The sequence below is a fragment of the Stomoxys calcitrans genome, chromosome 1 (genome assembly GCF_963082655.1).
Source record: "Stomoxys calcitrans chromosome 1, idStoCalc2.1, whole genome shotgun sequence".
Classification (NCBI taxonomy): Eukaryota; Metazoa; Arthropoda; class Insecta; order Diptera; family Muscidae; genus Stomoxys; species Stomoxys calcitrans.
Window position 1 is genome coordinate 53,432,762 of NC_081552.1, and position 17,633 is coordinate 53,450,394.

Here is a 17,633-nt window from a genome sequence, read left to right on the forward strand (position 1 = left end):
CAAACAACTTTCATTTGAGTTCCATATTGCCATGGTCGGTAAATATGTTCGATTTAGGGGTGTTTTGGGACTTGGGGTGGTCCCCCTAGCACTTGGTCCGACAATAGGATATCAGATACGTTTTCTTATCCTAAATACCTTTCATTTGAGTCCCATATTGTCGTGATTGGTCTAAATATATGTTTGGTAGGTTTTAGGGTGGGGCAGCCCCCCTAGGTACCCCATCCGTAATTTGAATACCAAATTTTTGTTTTTGGGATACTATATGAGAGCACTCAAAATTTCGCTAAAATCGCACCACCCACCTCCGCGATCTGGCGTTTCTGAAATCTAGGGTAAGGGGGAGGGTCCGCCCCACCAGCAGATTTCAAAAAATTTAGTTCCCTATTTTCACCAGGGGATCATTATGCACCATCTGTGAAAATTTTAAGAAAATCGGTTCAGCCGTTTCTAAGTCTATAAGGATCACACAAACATACAAACAAATAAACAAACCTACAAACAAACACAAATTGATTTTTATACCCTCCACCATAGGATGGGGGTATACCAATTTCGTCATTCTGTTTGTAACTACTCGAAATATTCGTCTGAGACCCCATAAAGTATATATATTCTTGACCGTCGTGACATTTTATGTCGATCTAGCCATGTCCGTCCGTCTGTCTGTCTGTCGAAAGCACGCTAACTTCCGAAGGAGTAAAGCTAGCCGCTTGAAATTTTGCACAAATACTTCTTATTAGTGTAGGTCGGTTGGTATTGTAAATGGACCATATCGGTCAATGTTTTAATATAGCTGCCATATAAACCGATCTTGGGTCTTGACTTCTTGAGCCTCTAGAGTGCGCAATTCTTATCCGATTGGAATGAAATTTAGCACGACGTGTTTTGTTATGATATCCAATAACTGTGCCAAGTATGGTTCAAATCTGTCCATAACCTGATATAACTGTCATATAAACCGATCTTGGGTCTTGACTTCCTGAGCCTCTAGAGTGCGCAATTCTTATCCGATTCGAATGAAATTTTGCACGAAGTGTTTTGTTATGGTATCCAACAACTGTGCCAAATGTGGTTCAAATCGGTTCATAACCTGATATAGCTGTCATATAAACAGATCTGGGGACTTGACTTCTTGAGCTTCTAGAGGGCGCAATTCCTTTCCGATTTGGTTGAAAATTGTCATGAAGTATTTTATTTTTACTTCCAACAACTGTGTCAAATAAGGTTCAAATCGGTTCATTACCTGATATAGTTGCCATATAAACCGATCTGGGATCTTGACTTCTTGAGCCTCTAGAGGTCGCAATTATTATCCGATGTGCCTGAAATTATGTACTACGGATCCTCTCATGACCATCAAAATACTTGTTTATTATGATCTGAATCGGCCTATAGCTCCCATATAAATCGATCTCTCCATTTTACTTCTTGAGCCCCCAAAGGACGCAATTCTTATTCGAATTGGCTGACATTTTACACAGGCCTCCAACATGTAATAATATAATAATAGCAGAGCAAATCTTTTCTTTTATCCTTTTTTTGCCTAAGAAGAGATGCCGGGAGAAGAACTCGGCAAATGCGATCCATGGTGGAGGGTATATGAGATTCGGCCCGGCCGAACTTAGCACGCTTTTACTTGTTATATATAAGATTTTGTCAATGTTTTATTTCTAGGAAAAAAATTTTTGAAAATATTTTTCTGTAGAAAATTGTATAAATACTTTTTTTTCTAGAAATATTGATCAACAAATTTGTCTATAAAAAATTTGTTAAATTTTATTTTGTAGAAAATTTTTGTAATATTGTCAAAATTATTTTTGATTTTTATACCCTCCACCATAAGATGGGGGGTATACTAATTTCGTCATTCTGTTTGTAACTACTCGAAATATTCGTCTGGGACCCCATAAAGTATATATATTCTTGATGGTCGTGAAATTTTATGTCGATCTAGCCATGTCCGTCCGTCTGTCCGTCCGTCCGTCCGTCCGTCCGTCCGTCTGTCTGTCGAAAGCACGCTAACTTTCGAAGGAGTAAAGCTAGCCGCTTGAAATTTTGCACAAATACTTCTTATTAGTGTAGGTCGGTTGGTATTGTAAATGGGCCATATCGGTCCATGTTTTGATATAGCTGCCATATAAACCGATCTTGGGTCTTGACTTCTTGAGCCTCTAGCGTGCGCAATTCTTATCCGATTGGAATGAAATTTTGCATAACGTGTTTTGCTATGATATCCAACAACTGTGCTAAGTATGGTTCAAATCGGTCCATAACCTGATATAGCTGCCATATAAACCGATCTTGGGTCTTGACTTCTTGAGGCTCTAGCGTGCGCAATTCTTATCCGATTGGGATGAAATTTTGCACGAAGTGTTTTGTTATGATACCCAACAACTGTGCCTAGTATGGTTCAAATCGGCCCATAACCTGATATAGCTACCATATAAACCGATCTTGGGTCTTGACTTCTTGACCCTCTAGAGGGCACAATTCTTATCCGATTTGAATGAATTTTTGCACGAAGTATTTCGTTATAATATCCAACAACTGTGCCAAGTATGGTTCAAATCGGTTCATAACCTGATATAGCTGTCATATAAACAGATCTGGGGATTTGATTTCTTGAGCTTCTGGAGGCTGAAATTTTGCATGACGTATTTTATTTTTACTTTCAACAACTGTGTCAAATAAGGTTCAAATCGGTTCATAACCTGATATAGCTGCCATATAAACCGATCTGGGATCTTGACTTCTTGACCCCTAGAGGTCGCAATTATTATCCGATATGCCTGAAATTTTGTACGATGGATCCTCTCATGAACATCAACAAACGTGTTTATTATGGTCTGAATCGGTCTATAGCCCGATACAGATCCCATATAAATCGTTCTCTCTATTTTACTTCGTGAGTCCCAATGGGCGCAATTCTTATACGAATTGGCTGAAATTTTACACAGGTCTCCAACATATAATTTAATTGTGGTCCGAACCGGACCATATCTTGATATCGTTTTAATAGCAGAGCAACTCTTTTCTTATATCCTTTTTTGCCTAAGAAGAGATGCCGGGAAAAGAACTCGACAAATGCGATCCATGGTGGAGGGTATATAAGATTCGGCCCGGCCGAACTTAGCACGCTTTTACTTGTTTTCACCTTGTGTAGTACGGAAGAAGTGTAGTTTGTCACAGATATCATGTCTGTCATCAAAAATAAAAATGCAGTGGAACAAGTACACCTAATAGACAGGGTTGTCGAGCGTGGTTATTGTGGTAATTGTATCATAGATGCGTTTTCGCTATTAATACGATTCAAATACAACATACCAACACACGGCCTTTGAAGCCATCACACCTAATAGGGTTGAAAAGTCTTCTAACCAAAGACGAAATGCGTCCCATAGTGGTTGGTGTGTGTTGCTATCTTTGGCTTTGCTTTTCCATTTTGCATCTTCGATCATTCAGCTCGTCTCGAAAGAGAAACAAACAAAAACTGTAAAAAAAAAAAATAATTTTTCCATAGAAAATTTGCAAAATTTGTTTTCACAATCGGATATTATCAGACTTCTTTTAATTGTTTTATTCACAAATTTTTTATACAAACTCAAAATAATCAAATTACCTTGAAATACAGAAGATTTTGTCAAAAATATTTTCTACAGAAAATTTTGTACATTTATTTAGCTGTAGAATTTGTATCTTTCGAAAATTTTGGCAAGTTTTTTTTTTTGAATAACAAATTTGGTCAAATTGAATCTTTATTAAAAATTTATTTCTTAGAAAATTAAATGTTTTTTTTTTTTTTTTAAATGTAAAAAAAAAAATCTTTCAAGTTTATTTCTAAATTGCTCAAGAAAATCCCCACTCAGACCTCTTGATCGATCTTCATTCACTTTCTTTTCAAGCAAAAGTTTGTTGACCTGATTTTTTTACCGTTTTTTATGTTGATTTTCGTAAAGCGCTACACTGAAACGTTCGTTATGGAGGGGGTTTGCCTCTAAGCGAAAGTGTTGCGTTGAGCAGCCTGTTTTGTTGTTGCATTTGTATCCTGAGTCTCTTAATCATCCACGCAGCCATCATCATCTTCATCGCTGTTGGGGTTCCTCCATAGTGACCAAAGGTTTTCTTTCGGCTTTCGGTGGCTTTTCGACTTGCTAGAATGCAATTAAGGTTAATGAGATGAAGAGTAGCGGCTGCAGCGGTGCTCGTTCGGTTTTCAGTGCTGCCCAAGAGTGTGTTACGAGGTGTTGAATAGCGGGATGCTGCTTTGGGAGCAGTGTTAATGCCTTTCATTCGTCTGCTCACTGGAATGCTTCTTTTTCTCTGTGCGCCAAGATTAAATATTATTTTGGTAATTGCTTATAAAAAAGATTTTGTTTCTTACTATTGTTTCTTTTCGCGTGTGACTGTTTGGTGTTGATGGTGGCATTGGGCTTTTGCAAAAAAAGATGTTCTTTTAATTAGTTTCTGCGGAAAGAAATTAAAAGAAAATGTAGAGATTTTTTTTTTGAAATCGTCAAAAGGAAAGTATTATGGTTGTAAGTTATTTTGGTGGTGAAATGTGGAAATTTAAAAACACAAAAGGACAAAATTTCTCTGAAACCAGTAAAAGCGTGCTAAGTTCGGCCAGGCCGAACCATAGTAGAAGTCATTGTGTAAAATGCCAGCCAATTCATATATGAATTGCGTCCTTCAGGTGCTCATGAAGTAGAATAGGGTGATCGGTTTATATGGGAGCTGTATCAAGCTATAGACCGATTCAGAGCATATTTAACACGTATCTTAACGATCATGACGGGAGAAGCCGTTGTACAAAATTTCAGCCAAATCGGATAAGAATTGCGCCCTCTAGATGCTCAAGAAGTCAAGACCCCAGGTCGGTTTATATAACAGCTATATGAAAACATGGACCGATATGGTCCATTTGGAATTCCAACTGAAAACAAAATTTTCCCTAAAGACATAATTTCAATAAATTTTTCTATTAAGACAAAATTTTAATAAAATTTTCACTTTTGCTGACTTTTAAATATTTTTATACCCACCTCCATAGCATGGGGGTATATTCATTTTGTCATTCCGTTAGACACACCTAAATATCCATTTCCGACCCTATAAAGTATACATATTCTAAATGAGCTATACCGGACCATAACTTGATATAGCCTTCATATAGACCGATCCGCCGACTTAAAGTCTTGGGCCCATAACAGACGCATTTATTGTCCGATTTCGCCGAAATTTGGGACAGTGAGTTGTATTAAAAGGACCTACTACAACTAACTGTCCCAAATTTCGGCGAAATCCTTCTTCAATTTGGCCCAGAATGGTCCAGATTTGGATATAGCTGCTATATAGACCGATCTCTCGATTTAAGGTTTTGGGCCCATAAAAGAGGCATTTATTGTCCGATGTCACCGAAATTTGGGACAGTAAGTTGCGTTAGCAACTCCTACATCCTTCTTCAATTTGGCCCATATCACTCCATATTTCGATATAGCTGCCGTATAGACCGATCTCTCGATTTGGGGTCTTGGGCCCATTAAAAGGCGCATTTATTGTCTGATTTCGGCGAAATTTCGAACAGTGAGTTGTATCAGGCCCTCCGACATCCTGGTTCAATTTGGTCCAGATTTGGATGTAGTTGTGATATAGACCGATCTCTCGATCTAAGTCGCATTTACTGTCCGATGTCGCCGATATTTGGTACTGTGATTTGTGTTAGGCCCTTCGACATCCTTCATCTATATGGCTCAGATCGGTCCAGATTTGAATATAGCTGCCATATAGACCGATCTCACGATTTAAAGTCTTGGGCCCATGAAAGACGCATTTAGTGGCCGATTTTGCCGAAATTTGGGACAGTGAATTGTGTTAGTCCATTCGATATCCATCTTCAATTTGGCCCAGATCGGTTCAGATATGGACATAGCTGTCATATAGACCGATCACTCGATTTAAAGTCTTGGCGCATGTATAATCCAATTTCTCCTAAATTTGACGCAGTGACTTATTGTAGGCTTTTCGACATCCGTGTCGTATGTGGTTCCGATCGGTCTATATTTGGATACAGCTGCCAAAAAGTCCAATATTTTGTTTAACAAAATTGAACAATGTGACTTGTACTTATTATACCACTCAATGTGCGTGACGAATTTGGTCCAAATCGGATCGGATATTTCGAATCAGCTGTTATGGCGTCATAAATTTTGTATTTTTCACCGGATTATGACGAAAGGTGGTTTGCTTATAATCTGAGGTGGTGGTTATCCAAAGTTCGGCCCGGTTGAACTTAACGCCTTTTTACTTGTTCTGCTATGCTTTGAATTGAAAGTATTGAACAATGGTCTAAAGCCGGACAGTATCCTGCAACGGAATCTAAATTTTCACTGAAGACAAAATTTTCTAAAAAGAAAAAATTTTAATAGAATTCTCTCTAAAGACAAAATTGTTATTAAATTTTAAAAAATGTTTTTTAATGGAAAATTTAAATAAAATTTGCTATATAGACAAAATTTTCATAGAATGTTCTTTTAATACCAAATTTAAATAAAATTTCCTCTAAAGGTAAGATTGAGATTCCTTTGCAGGATATTGTTCGGCTTTAGACCATTGTTTAAGGCTTTTTATTCCAAAATTTTATAGCAAAAAAAAAAATTAAGCAAAAGTGTTTTGTTTCTAGAAGCATTTGACTGGCTATCCGTATTGCTATTTCATTTTCGACTAAGAAATACCTTCAGCGGACGATGTCAAATGGATCATGGTGCTTTACATACCATCCCAACTAGAGTAGATTGTAAATCACAGATCTGAATTTGGACAGGGCTCTTTAAGACGACTTGCTTCACAAGCGCAATAGAACCGGTAAATCTGAACCGATATTGCCCATTGCAATCTCCAACAACTTACATCGATATATAGTACTTGTGCAAAATTTCAAGCGGCTAGCTTTACGCGTTCGACCTCTTTCGTGATTTTGACAGACGGATGGACGGACATGGCTAGGTCGACTCAGAACGCCGAGAGGATCAAGAATATATATTTTGAGGTGTTACCAACGGAATGACCAGATAAGTATACACCCATCCTATGGTAGTGGGTATAAAAAAAGAACGCGCAAACAGACAAGATAAAGATAAAAGTTTAATAAATTTTTCACTACAGACAACATTTTAATGAAATATTCTATAAAGTCAAGATTTCAATTAAATTTTCTCTAGAAGCTAAATTTTAATAAAAGTTTCTCTAAAGACAACATTTTAATAAAATTTTCTGCAAAGGAATAGGGGCAAACTTCTCACATATGATTGAGTGCTGTCCAATTCAAGTTTTTAAGTTCATTGATAAGGAAGGAGCCTCCTTTGTGTAGCCGAGTCGGTGGCTGCCATACCATTTTTTCAGATGGCATAAATCCTGCCAAAAATTTTCACTAAAAACAAAATTGTAATATCATTTTCTATAAAGACAAATTTTAATAAAATTTTCTATAAAAACAAAATTTTCATGAATTTTTTCATAAAATTTTTATAAAACTTGATGACACAAATTTTAATGAAACTTAAATTTATTGTTTTCTCTAAACACATCGTTTCAGCAATCTTAAAATTTCTAAATATTGTTTTCCCAGCTTCATTAATTCTGACATTAATTCTGGGTTGCCCAAAAAGTAATTGCGGATTTTTCATATAGTCGGCGTCGACATATTTTTTCACAGCTTATGACTCTGTACTTGCATTCTTTCTTCTGTCAGTTATCAGCTGTTACTTTTAGCTTGCTTTAGAAAAAAAAGTGTAACAAAGTATATTTGATTAAAGTTCATTCTAAGTTTTATTAAAAATGCATTTACTTTCTTTTAAAAAATCCGCAATTACTTTTTGGGCAACCCAATATTTTTTTCTTTTTAATATTTAATGTGAAAAACCTTAATAATCGCTAATATTGCTAAAAATAATTTTTATTTTTTTAAATTTTTTATAGCCTTTGGTTTCGAAGAAGAGACTTTCTTTGACCTGCATTCAATTTAAATAGCCCATGTGAGAGCTTAGTAATCCAGGGCATAGCTTTAGGCCTAAAATATTCCAATTCTGTGTTTCTGTCTGTCTTCCATCCCTCAATACATAGTCAAATATTTCAATATACTCGCAACATTTCTCATAAACATCCACGACTCCAATGTTTCTTTTTGCTGTTCTGCTGTTAAAGAGCTTTCGTTAAGCGCCAGTTACAATTTTAATTTCACTTTCAACATAATTGTTAATTTAAGTGACAAATTATTATTTAAAATGTGTTAACTGCTGCTGTTGTTATGTTTGCCTCACCACTTTGACTTGAAATGACTATTTATTTAATTTTCGCTCTCATTTGATTTCATTTCGGAAGAGTTTGTTTTACAGTTGTCCATATAATGTTTTTTTTTTTTTTTTTCTTTCCCCATTTTCTTAATTTTGTCTATAAGTTGCGGCATTCATTTATTTACAGCACGATCGTTAGTTTTCTAGTTCAACAATTAAAAGTGAAAACGAAAACACTTTCGTTTTACCCAATCCATCAGAAATGGCAGCCGGAGATCCCCTCTAACCTCCCCTCCCCATGCAACTCATTAGTGGCCAAACCAAAGAGCCACTCAATTGTAAGTTAGACGGCTAGACCAATGTAAGGCCATCGTCATTATCAAGCCAGTCAGTCATTCAGACATTTATTGGTGTGCGTGTGCGTCACTCCATTACAGTTTTGCGCACACGTTTTTCTTCTTCTTTTTTTTTTAAACTTTAAACGTGTTAATATTTAAAAGACAGCATGACACGCATGCGCAAAATGTGCAAAACCTGCAATGCTTTCAATTCGTTAGAGAAATGTGGCACAGCTAATGAAAGTGAGGTAATTTCTAAGCATCTATCATAAACCAAATCAGAAAACAAGCTCATAAGTACGATTTGGAGTGGAAAATTCGTGGTAATTACGGTAGAAATTATTTTTTTATTATAGGAGAAACTAAGAAAACTTGCAAAAATCGAGTAGAAAAAAAAATAATAATAATAAATCCGACCCACTCCTCCCAATATAAACAATACCAACATGTCATGTAGGACGACTGAGCACATATTGTACACAAATGAGAGGAAGTGGCAGAGGACACAACCCCTCTCCCCTATCCTACCCAAAACATAAAGAATTAAAAACAAGTAAAAAGGCGGTAAGTTCGGCCGGGCCGAACTTTGGATATACACCACCTCGGGTATATATGTAAACCACCTTTCATCAAAATTCGGTGAAAATTTCATACCTTATATTCATATACCTCATACCGATCTGAACTATATACGACACGGATGTCGAAAAGCCGAACATAAGTCACTGTGTCAAATTTCAGTGAAATCGGATTATAAATGCGCCTTTTATGGGGCCAAGACTTTAAATCGAGATATCGGTCTACATGGCAGCTATATCCAAATCTGGACCGATTTGGGTCAAGTTGCATAAACATGTCGAAGAGCCTAACACTAAGCACTGTCCCAAATTTCGGCGAAATCGGACAATAAATGCCTCTTTTATGGGCCCTAAACCTTAAATCCAGAGATCGGTCTATATGGCAGCTATATTCAAAATTGAAGAAGGACGTCGAAGAGCCTAACCAAACTCACTGTCTCAAATTTCAGCGACATCGGACAATAAATGCGTCTTTTATGGCCCCAAAACCTAAAACCTAGATATCGGTCTATATGGCAGCTATATCCAAATCTGGACCGATCTGTGCGATATTGCAGAAGTATGTCAAGGGGCTTAACTTAACTCACTGTTCCAAATTTCGGGGACATCGGGCAATAAATGAGCATTTTATGGGCCCAAAACCATAAATCAAGAAATCGGTCTATATGGCAGCTATATCCAAATTTGAACCGATCTGGACCAAATTGAAGAAATATGTCAAAGGGCCTAACACATCTCACTTTCGCAAATTTCAGCAAAATCGGATAATGAATGTGGCTATTATGGGCCTTACACCATAAATCGGAGGATCGATCTATATGGCAGATATATCCAAATCTGGACCGATCTGAGCCAAATTAACGAAGGATGTCGATGGGCCTAACACAATTCACAATTCATCAAAATCGGATAATAAATGTGGCTTTTGTGGGCCTAAGACCGTAAACCGGAGGATCGGTCTATATGGCAGCTATATCCAAATCTGAACCGATCTGAACCAAATTAACGAAGGATGTCGATGGGCCTTACACAATTCACTGCCCCAAATTTCAGCGAAATCGGACCATGAATGTGGCTTTTATGGGCCATAGACCCTAAATCGGAGGATCGGTCTATATGGCAGCTATATCCAAACATGGACCGATCTGAGCCAAATTGACGAAGGATGTCGAAGGGCCTGACACAACTCACTGTCTCAAATTTCAACAAAATCGGATAATAAATGTGGCTTTTATGGGCCTAAGACCCTAAATCGGCGGATCGGTCTATATGGGGGCTATATCAAGATATAGTCCGATATAGCCCATCTTCGAACTTAACCTGCTTATGGACAAAAAAAGAATCTGTGCAAAATTTCAGCTCAATATCTCTATTTTTAAAGACTGTAGCGTGATTTCAACAGACAGACGGACGGACATGGCTAGATCGTCTTAGATTTTTACGCTGATCAAGAATATATATACTTTATAGGGTCGGAAATGGATATTTCGATGTGTTGCAAACGGAATGACAAAATGAATATACCCCCATCCTTCGGTGGTGGGTATAATAATATATGACGACCGATCAGGATAAACTAGGACAGCAATAAATGATCTGTGGTAGTAGAGTACACCTTTTGCCCTCAAATTGGGATACACACAGGAAGGACCTGCGGATCTTAAACAAGTGAAAGCGTGATAAGTTCGGCCGGGCAGAATCTTGGGAGCCCCCTACCATGGATTCTAAAAATGTATACAAAATGTTTTTGTTTTTAATTTCTTATTTTATGTGCCTGTTAGGGCGATGATCATTTTTCTAATGATGTGTTAATTTCTCTTGCGAGATGAGCTTAATGATCGAAAATTTAATACACAATGGAAAAATGAAAGCCACGGGAGATACACCACCATGGCGGGTCATCATTAGAAATCTTTATGTTTGAGGACTTAAAAGGTCGAACATTGGTATGATGTATTTATGTCGAAGAAATTGCGAAAGAACCTCTAAATGTGGTGCGAGTTCGTATCGCACCCTCATAGTACCTCATTTCGTGTCTGTTTTGCTTTCCTTACCAGCCGTTGCAGCTTCGACGTTGGTGGCGCTGTCGGAGAGTCGAAAGGCAGATAAAGAGATGCCAAGTATGCTCCACCGTCTCCCTGTCTCACCACTGTTGCATCCGACGTTGACAACTCTGGGGAAAATATTTAATTCAAATTTTCATGACAAATAGCGCAGGTCCTCGGCCGAGTACCAGTGTTAGTAAAGAATAATTGGTGGTTGATATGGTTCAGTCCGGAAATTTTGTTCCGGGCATGATAATCTTGCCCTTGCTGTCTTTCTCCATCAGAGCGTGTACAGCAGTCTCAATCATTGGTCCTCCAGCAAACGGGCATCTTGGGAGTAGCGGATGATCTCATTGTCTGCTGCCTGTTCTTTAGACTGCATTTACTTTCCTGTCACTGCACTGCCTGATGTCATCGTTTTGGGTTCCTTGCCTAGTCTGGTCTTCCGACTCTTTTCAAAGTCGGTAATGGTCCCATCGTCGGGTCCCTGTTCGTTAAGCTGTATTGGGTTTCCATTCCCTATACTGTATCAATACTAGAATCGTTGCCTATCTTAGCCTTTCAAATCTTAAGTAAATGGGTTTCTTGAGACTTCTGTCGCTGCGCTGCCTAATTTTTCAATATTAGGATCTTTACTTATCCCAGTATTCCGAATCTTTAAGTTGGTGATGGGTCCGTCGTCGCTTTCCTGTTTGTTAGGCTGTGTTGGGTCTCTCGCCACTCCACTGCCTGATATTTTAGTATTAGGATCTTTGCTTCTACTAGTCTCTCCAATATTGAGAGATGCCGTGATTGTCTGGTTGTCGGCCCCTATTTGTTTGGCTGTGTTGAGTCATCTGCCACTGCACGGCCTGTTGTCTCAGAATGAAAATTTCTGTCTATCCTCCTCCTCCAAAGAGAGTTCCTTCCTCCTTCTCCTCCCTGTGGAAGACCTTCCACTTCTCTGCGACCAAACCTTCGTTTTGCTTGCCCAAGGATCCCAACATGCGTTCCGTCGTAAATTTACTGCCCCATCCCTTGATGAAGACCGTAGCCTTTGTGAGCTGGCGGATATCCATCTTTCTCACCAAGTCGAGCTTTGCGCCCTCCCAGGGAGCGTGAATACCTCCGACGTGCTGTTTGACGGTATCAATACATTCCGCCGACGCAAAACGCAGCGTAAAGATGTCCCCTCTAAACTCGCAGCTCATTATTTGTATGGGTGGACCCTTTACAGAGTTCCACACATGTTCAAAAATCCGATCGTTGGGACCGATGATCTGGTGAAATCCTACCGGATGCACAGCCGATATTGATAACTGTATAAGCCAGCTCATCTCTGTTGTGCTTCCTTTCCACTCCTCACCATTCTCGGCGACCATCTTCCCCTTCCATGATGGCTGTGGCCTCCTATTGGAAGTCACAGACCTCCATGCAGACTCAGGGGTAGTGCACGCTTCCTTCATTCCTGTTCCAACTTTGTCTACCTCCGCAGGACACTGTTTGGGGTCTCCATTGGGGGATGGCTGGCTTGGTTTTCCTAGGGTACTTGAAAGCGGGGGCTCTTTTTCATCTTCAGTATTTTAGAAGTGTTATGCTCTTCGGGAGATCTGATTCTTTTTCCAGCTTCCGTAGAAGTGCTTGGAATGTCAGTTCTATCCCTTCCACCATCCTGCACTTTCGCCCGATTACGCTGCCGGTACATACTCCTCTGTCTCCTTCGTCGTTCACTGGATCGCTTTCTCGATTTGCTTGTGAGCATAGCAGAGCCATCGCTCACTTCTGCCGTCATCGCGATGCCCTCATCTCTCGATTCGGCTATGATGACTGTTTCATTGACACAGTCGCTGTCTGAATCCGAGTCAGAAACTCCACCTCAACTTAAAGGCTGGGGACGAACTGTGCATCCCTCTGGTTTGTCCGTCTCTTTCTCATTAATTAGTCTGACGGCTAGTTGTGCGCTTGAAGCATTACTTTCGACTAAAGATGCCAAGGCATCCACACCTATAAGAGGGGAGGACAACACGCTACGGCCTGTCGCCATAACCGCAGATGTTGAGTCTTTAGAGTCCATTTCTAGCCTACTCCAAAAGTCTTAAAATTTTTTTCTTAATAGGTGATCCCTATTCCGAGATAAAAATAAAAAAACGTCCGCTTCACTCAACGGCTACAAAAATAAATAAATAAATAAATAGTACCAGGTTATAGACTGATTTGGACCGTATTTGGACCGTATTATTGAAAGTCGCAACAGAACACCACATGCAAAATTTAAACCAAATCGAACAAAAATTGGGGCTTGTAACGACTCAAGAAGTCAAATCGGGAGATCGGTTTATATGAGAGCTATATCAGATGTCTAATTTGGTCTATATTAGACAGTTCTTGGCACAGTTGTTGAAAGTCATTTATTATGATTTGTTGCCAAATCGGACAAAAGTTGCGGCTTGTAAGGACTTAAGAAGTCAAATCAGGAGATCGGTTTATATGCCAGTTATATCAGGTTATAGACCGATTGGCACAGTTGTTTGAAATTATAGCCGAACAATTAATCCAAAATCGCAAGAAAATTGCGGGTTCCAGGGGCTCAAGAAGTCAAATCGGAAGATCGGTTTTTATGGAACCTATATCTAAATCTGAACCGATATGGCCCATTTGCAATCTCCAACGACCTACATCAATACTAAGTATATGGGCAAAATTTCAAGCGGCTAGCTTTGCGCGTTCGAACGCTTTTGCGATTTTCACAGGCGGACGGACGTGCATGGACTCAGAACGTCGAAACGATCAAGGATATATATACTATAAGGAGTCTTAGACGAATATTTCGAGGTATTACAAACGGAATGACTAGAAAGAACACAGATAAAAATAATTTTGAAAAACAATAACTTTGGTCGAAATAACGAGTACGAAAGTTGTTAATTTTCCTGCAACAATTTCTTTTGAATCTCAACGACCCAAAGTTAAAATTTGTTAACGAAAGGCACTCTATGCGAGCCAACATATAACAAGAACAACAGCAATATATCCATAAGCGAGACAAAAAACTATCTATGTTTTTATTTTCTTTGTTCGGCTCGCGCTGCTTTGTCTTGTTCGTTTTAATGCTGCTCTCGGGTTTACCTCTATCACTCTCTACTATTACACTTAAAAACAAATTTTAATAATTTTGGTATTAAACTCATGATCTCATGCATCCTCTAGCCTACCGACAGCATATTCTTTGTAATGAAATAAATCAATAAGTACTGCTGTACAGAATAAGTGTCTCAATTAGTTAAAATAAAAAAAAATGGTAAAAAACACTCAAAAAATTTTTTTTCTGAATCCGAACTTCTTAGTTTTTTATGCCGAATTTTCTACAATAATAAAGAAAAAATTCAACATTTTTTTTGGCCGACCGGGGGACCCGATCCTTTGTTTGCAAGTCATGAATGGCATGGGAGTTTTGTGCCTCACCTCAACTAAAGAATTTGTTGAAAGTCAACAAAATTTCAATAGTTTGTCTGTCAAGTCTCTTGTGGAGACTTACTTACATACTTCAACAAAGAATGTCTTTGGTTCAATGCTAAAATTCGTTAAGAAATTAAAGTTTCACATACAAATTTGGTAGTTGGTTTTTTCTACAAGTTATTTTTTTTTTCTGTGTATACCCCCTCCTATGGTGGTGGGTATAAAATTGCCTAGTGGTAGCTTTGAAATGAAAAGATGAAAAGCCCTGTATGTCTTAATCACCAGCTTAAAAATGGTTAAAAATAAAAATCCATTTTATGGGGTAGCGATGTGCACCGGGCCAGCAAGTAAAAAACACATTTTTTTAAGTATTTTTTTTTTTTTTTCAAAAATAAAATAAAACAGACAGTTACTTCTTTACAAACAAGGTAAAAATGCTAGTTTGTCCATCAACATTCCATTAAGGAAAACGGGCAAACTTTTCACATATCAATGAGTGCTGCCCGAGTCAGGTTCAAACTCAAAGATAAGGGGCCTCCTCTTTATGTCCGAGTCCGAACGGCGTACCGCATGCTCCCATACTATTTTTATACAACCACCGTACCTCCACCATAAGATGGGGGTATACTAATCTAGTCATTCCGTTTGTAACACCTCGAAATATTGATCTAGGACCTCATAGAGTAAATATATTCTTGATCGTCTCGACATTCTTAGTCGATCTAGCCATGTGCGTCCGTCTGTCGAAATCACGATAGCGGTCGAACGAGTAAAGCTAGCCGCTTGAAAAATTGCACAGATACTTAGTATTGATGTAGGTTGATGGGGATTGCAAATATGCCATATCGGTTGAGATACACATAGTGTTCTGTTATGACTTCCAACAACTGTGTCAAGTACGATCCAAATCGGTCAAGAATATGTTATAGCTCCCATATGAACCGATTTCTCGATTTGACTTCTTGAGCCCTTACAAGCCGCGATTTGGCTGAAATCTTACTTGTAGTGTTCTGTTATTTGAATGAATTTTTACACGAAGCGTTCTCTTATGACTTCCAACAACTGTGTTAAGAATGGTCCAAATCGGTTTATAACCTGTTATAGCTCCCATATAAACCGATCTCCCGACATTCCGACATTATATGGTCGGAAATGGATATTTCGATATGTTGCAAACGGAATAACAAAATGATTATACCCCATCCTTGGGTGGTGTGTATAAAAAAGGAGTAAATGATGACTATTTAATATTGGATTGCCCAAAAAGTAATTGCGGATTTTTTAAAAGAAAGTAAATGCATTTTTAATAAAACTTAAAATGAACTTTAATCAAATATACTTATTTTACACTTTTTTTCTAAAGCAAGCTAAAAGTAACAGCTGATAACTGACAGAAGAAAGAATGCAATTACAGAGTCACAAGCTTCGAAAAAATTTGTCAACGCCGACTATATGAAAAATCCGCAATTACTTTTTGGACAAGCCAATATGTAGTCATATGGTATGGTGGTTGTCTATGAATGACTATTCATAGACAACCACCGCACCATATGATCCACTCTAAGCGAGTAGCACTTACATTTAAATTAGCGTCATCTGGCAGTCTTCAAATGAAATTGTTTGATCCAATTGGATTTAGTTGATTCAATTAAAAACATGCCAACATGTACAGATAGAGGCAGAGTGGTAAAAATTAATCATCAGCATGTATCTTTGTTATGACAACCTATCGATCCTTTGAATAAAGAAAAATTAAATATAGGAAGGATCTACAAACGAAAAAATTGGGAGGTGGGATGCCTAGGAGAGCCGCCCACCCCCAAAACCCAGCAAACGGATTTGTAGACCAACCACTACAATATGGGACTCACATTAAAGGTATTTGAAAGTAGAAAACGAATCTGATATCTAATTGCGGAACTAAGTGTTTCGTGGGTCACCCCATCACTATAAAACCCTTCAAACCGGACATATTTACCGACCATGACAATAGGGATCTTAAATGAAAGGTCTTTGGGAATATAGCACGAAATTGACTTTCACTTTTGGGACCAAGTGTCTGGGGGTCCACCACACCACAATAAGGACTTTTACTCACCATTGCAATGTGGGGTTTAAATAAGAGGTACTTGAGTGTAGAAAAATCCATAGGATAATTGTAATACATTTTCAACTACAATTGCGCAGAAATGTTAAAATTTAGAGTACTTCTCTCCAACATAGCATAATCGGGCGTAGCAGAGCGGGCCGGGCTCAGCTAGTCTATTTATATAAAAATAAATTTGTGTTTGTATGTTTGTTTATTTGTTTGTGGGTTTGTAAATTTGTTTGTTCCGTATAGGCTCAAAAACGGCTGAACCTAGATTTCTTTCAGGTTTTCACAGATTGTGGGGTGTGGTCCGGGAGGAGCAATAGGCTATATAATTTTTTGAAGTCTCCAGGGGGGGCGGACCCTCCCCCTTACCCCAAAAGTACCACCCAAAACTAAAGGCGACTTGAAATTTTACACATAGTTCCGTTCCGTTATGACTTAACCTCATATAGCTCCCATTTAAAACGATCTCACGATTTGACTTTATGGCGGACATTTTGCATGCGGTGTTCTGTTACGACTTCCAACAACTGTGCCAAGTACGGTCCAAATCAATCTATAACGTCACCCAGCTGCCATATAAACCGGTCTCTCGATTATCCGTGTTCGGTTCCTAGTAGCTCTTATTTTTGCTGGTTTGACAGAAGGATGTTTGGTGTGTAGAATAAAATTATGCCCTTCAACTTAATTTAATTGGTATAAATTTTTAGCAGAGTCCATGGTGGTGTTTTCCCAAAATTTACTTGTTTCAAATAGCATAGTACCATAAAAAATGTCGCCAGCATTAAAAGGTTAAAAACCGCTGACATTTTTATACCCTCCACCATAAGATGGGGGGTATACTAATTTCGTCA